Here is a 4,893-nt window from a genome sequence, read left to right as displayed (position 1 = left end):
TCTGGGCCATAAACTATATCTTCACAAATTTAAAAGAATAGAAATCACACAATTTCTGTCTCAGACAGTAATGGAATTAAACTAGAAATGAATAACAGAAAGATAACTGGAAAATCCCCAAACCATGGAGTTTAAACAAAACACTTTTAAACAACACATGAGTATAAGAAGAAATCTCAAGAGAAATTTGAAAAAAATATTTTGAACTAAATGAAATGAAAGTACAGCTTATCAAAAATTGTGCAGGTTTTTGTGTGGACATGAGATACAGGTGTGACAATTACTTTGCAAACTGTGTTCAAATGTAATGGAAAAGGGCCCAGAATACCTACCTTACCTCTGCCAATGGAGAGTTTCTTTCTAGTTTATCCAGGATTCAAAAGTCATTTTGCCCTCCAAGCTTAAGTCTCTCAACTCTGAGACACACCATGTGAAGAGCTGGCCCTTGTTCCTCACTCCCACTTAACTCCACATGACATAGCTAAAGTTAAACTTTAATCTGAAGAACTTGCAGTTTCCCAAATGGATGTACCTTGGAGCATTTAAACTTAACTCCCACTTCACTGTGTTTATCTGGACCTCAACTCCCTCACTCTTTTTAATTGTCTCTCTGGTTTACCATATATCTTACCATCTTCCTTGTAAGGTTACTGCTGCTAGACACAAAGATCCTAGCATCCCCAGAAATAACACAGTGTATTCCAAAGAGCAGATGCCCAATTAATGTTAAGGGAATAAATGAGCCAGGGAGCATATTATCTAATTTATTAAGATTTAATTTCTCCTAAATTCTTAAGCTAAACAAATCCAGGTATGTGTCATTTAATTTTTACTGAATAACAGACTAAAGAAGATAAGGAAGAGATGAATTGATAATCTTTTACTTTATTTTGCTCTATTTCTTGATGCCAACAGTTTTACTACTGACTGATTTCACTTTTCTAAAGTAACACCTATTCCAATGCCATGTTACCTTATTCTAGATCAAAAATAAGAGTGAATGTTTCCCAATTTGATTCACAAAATATAAAAACTCCTACCTGCAAACTTGATACACAGCAGTAAATGTATAAACAAGTGATTCACAAACTTATACTCAGAAGCTATTTAAACCATCTATTAATAGAGATGACATTTGAAAAATAATGAAAAGAGAGACAAAGAGACAGAGATACAGACAGACAATGAGAAAAAGAAATGAAAATCTCCAAATTACCACATAAACAGGAAAATAAAGATGATACACATCCATGGTGAAGGAAGTGATCTCCAGGGAGTTGGGATGCTCTAAGTCAGGGAGACAGCAGGGGATAGGGGCTGTCTGCTCCACTGAGAGCAGAGTGTAGCCCTTAGAGGAGCCGCAGAGAAGAGCTGGTCAGCAGGTCAGGTTCTAGAGTTGGAAGAAGGACACACTGGGAAGTCCCGGGAGAAGGCTGCTGTAATGGTAGAAAGAAGTGGAGCTGGACAAAATACCAGCTTCTAGACAGTTAGCTCTCAGTAAGATCCTAGGAAAATGAAACCCAGGGACAATCCCCAAATATTGATTTATTCTCATGTTTACTCTTCCCTTCAGTAGGCCTGCTTTTAGCACTTTGGCTACAAGTGCCTTTTTATTGCTTGAGATATTTTGGAATAGTGCAAAGAAAAGTGAATTAAGAGACAGGTCTGCCTCAGGCTGGGAGGAGTGTAACAGTGTGGCCTCTAGACAAATTCAGACCAGTCTTGTGAACTTGAAAAAATTGTGAGTTCTTCATCTGCCAAGTTTGGTAAGCCCTATCTTATAAGACTGTTGCAATGTATGTACTATATATACCACATGGCAAGAGGACTAGCAAATATCACCCACTGTTTAAAGAATAGCAGTTATTAATATTATTTTGATCTCAGATTATCAAAATTCACCTCCCTTGGAATTTTTTTTTAATCCAGAAAATTTCAAAGAATATACAATATTCTTAGAAAAAGAACACTGAATCGACCAAAAATTCTCTCTAGTTGGTGAAACTAACATTCCCAATTAGAGTATTTATCATTTAATTCAGATGTGGAGTTGTTTTCCCCAGCTGGATGCAGCTCAAGGTCCTAGATTGGTGTCAAAGAACAAGTCCTACCATCCCTTCCAGGTGCCCTTCCATCCAAACCACCTCTGTTTTCATTCATTATACCCTCATCTAAAAGCTATCCCTCACTTGAGAGTTTGCCAAACTATACTCAAGATAACCTAATTAAAATGCCTTTATAATGGAGCAGACTCTAGCTCTCTCAGTTTGGGGCAAAGAGTCCCAGCACAGTGGTTTCTTGGCATCTCACCTAAGGGGACATCCCCGTTATTTTTCAGAAACTCCCTGGAGACAATGTGTGTAGAGCACCTAGTTTGCACAATCTGTGCTAGAACAAGAGCAAAGGACACCTTCCTTTCCTGCCCCAGGTGGAGATTTTTCTATGGTTTACCCACAATCCCAAAGTAACTTGTAGCAGCAGTTTTCCATTATAGACCGAATGTTTGTGTCCCCGCAAAATTCATATGTTGAAGCCCTAACCACCGCCCCCCCACCCCGCCTCCATACGATGGTATTTGGAGGTGAAATCTTGGGGAAGTAATTAGGTTTAGATGAAGTCATGAGGACGGGGCACCCATGATGCAATTAGTGGTCTTAGAAGAAGAGCAAGAGAGACCAGAACTCACTCTCTCTGCCATGTGAGGACAGAGAGAAGGTTGCTGTCTGCAAGCCAGGAAGAGAGCTCTCACAAGGAATGGAACCAACTGGCACATTGATTGTGAACTTCCCAACTTCCATAGAGGAAAAATAAATGGCTGTTGTTTAAGCCACCCAGTCTGTGGTATTGTTATAGCAACCTGAGCAGACTAATAGAGGGTTTTTTCTGTCAACTCTGAAGCATACTGTTGGAGGGTTTGGCCTCTACTCACCACTTCCAGGACTTCAACTAGCCCACCACACAATGGAAATGAAAATTACATTCCACTGAGGACTTGCAGTTTCCTAAAGTCCCAAACTGCCTTGCTCAGGAAATTTACACTTAACTGCTATCATAAGGAACACCCTCTCCTCACCCATTCTTTTTACTTTACCTATAGGTCATAGAGAATATTCCAGTATCTTACTCATATGAGTGCAACTCACAGGCTCTAAAATTCTATGAGTAGAGGCTGGATTTTCTTTCTTAGCATCCCCAGTACTAACACTGAACCTTCCAAAGAGCAGATACTCAACGTTTGGTGAATAAAAGAGCCAGTAAACACAAGGTGTAATTTATTAAGATTTAATTTCTCTTTCTTGAAGAAGCTAAGAAACTCAGAGTATAAATCAATTATTTTTACAAAGCTAAAGATTAAAAGGAACAAGGAAAACTAAGATTGATCATGTTTTACTTTTTTTTCTATTCCATTATCCTAACTTTTACTGTGGGATTCTTTCACATTTTCAAGAATATAATCCCTATTGTGATGTTATATTTTCTTGTCTGGGGGATAAAAAAACCTCAGACTTCAACAGGGGTGGGAAGATGTTGCTGGGCATGGCCCTGGAAGGTGCACTGACTGGCAGTAGCGTCAGCCCTGGCTGCATCCATGGCTCTGGCTTTCTCTTCTTCATCTCGCGAAGCTTCTTTGTAATAAGATGGAAAGGCACTGGGAACTGTATCATTGACCTTTGCCAAAAATTCCAGGACTTTCACCTTGCTGGTTTCAGCACGGGCTCTCGGGCCCCACAGGAACTCATAGCGCGGAGGATCACTGTTGGGCACCCGACGGTCCTCCAGGTACTTCAGCCTCACTAAATCTTTGGTGATGAGCTACCTGGGCTCCCCATAGATGAAATGTTTCCTTCCAGCATACACTCGCATCATACTCAGGAATTTCCAGATGTCTTCCTCAGTGGCACAGTTGCCCTTCATGAAGATCATACCCAGGAGATTCATCAGGAGACGGGTCTTGGGTAACCCCCTTCCACCACGCACCCTCCCATTGTTGGGAAGTTTCAATTTGCTGACAAGATCGTAGCAGTGACTGGTTGAGTCGACTTCCTTCACATCTACTGCAAAGACTATCTCAGTGCGCTCAGAGGCTCTCTTGAGATCTCAGCAAATCGGTCGTGGTAGCTTTGGTGGACAATCTTCAGCATATCTTCCTTCATAATGGGCTGTTTCATTTTATAATTGTACAGAAGGAACTGCTGCTCCAACAACCCAGCTTTCCTGGTTAAAAAGTCAGTTCCTGAGCTCTCAGTGAAGGATGGGACCTCATAGGCGCTTGCCCTATCCTCATGTTGGCCGTTGGAAGCTTCATCAGATATCGTGTAAGAAATGCCTGCAGAAGTAGTGGTGGTAGTTGGTGCTCTTTGAGGCTCCTGGGCAGTGCTACATGACCCAGCAGCAGGCAGACTTTGGGTAGTGCCTCCACACTGAGGAGAGGAGGTGGTAGTGGACTCCTCTTCCGCTGCTGCTATGGCCTGGGCACCCCCACAACTCGGTCTCACCTCCGGCCTGGTGGCGTTTATCACCAGCGTGGGCCTTACTCTTCTGACTCTGAGGCATGGTCAAGGACAGCAGGAAGGAGTATAGACAGGAGGTCAGAAGATGTGGACACCTGGAGGAAGGAGAATAAGATGCTATGAGCACCTTCAGCGGGGAGATTCCTCCCTGGCTTTAACCAAGGCCACCTCTGCAGGGTCCTTGAGGGCACTGCTCTAGGCCCCCTCAAAGCTTCTGTTTTGGTCAGCCTGTCCCCTGAGAACCCTGTGGAGGATGTTAGAACCTTAGACTGCAGCCTGCCAGCCCTGCCTGGGGTATACTGGGATAACAGCTGGGGCTGCCAGTCGGAAGCCTCTGTTGTGGGATGTGACAGTCTTCTCAGTTTACAGTCAGGATCATCAT

General features: G+C 42.5%; 1 pseudogene; it reads right to left on the bottom strand.

Annotated features, from left to right (window-relative positions):
* Positions 1–3,501: 3,501 nt before the first annotated feature.
* LOC101271903 (melanoma-associated antigen B5-like) lies at positions 3,502–4,554 on the bottom strand (annotated as a pseudogene).
* Between the last annotated feature and the right edge of the window lie 339 nt (positions 4,555–4,893).

This window comes from Orcinus orca, chromosome X, assembly GCF_937001465.1.
Source record: "Orcinus orca chromosome X, mOrcOrc1.1, whole genome shotgun sequence".
Classification (NCBI taxonomy): Eukaryota; Metazoa; Chordata; class Mammalia; order Artiodactyla; family Delphinidae; genus Orcinus; species Orcinus orca.
This window is presented reverse-complemented; position numbering and strand designations above follow the sequence as displayed.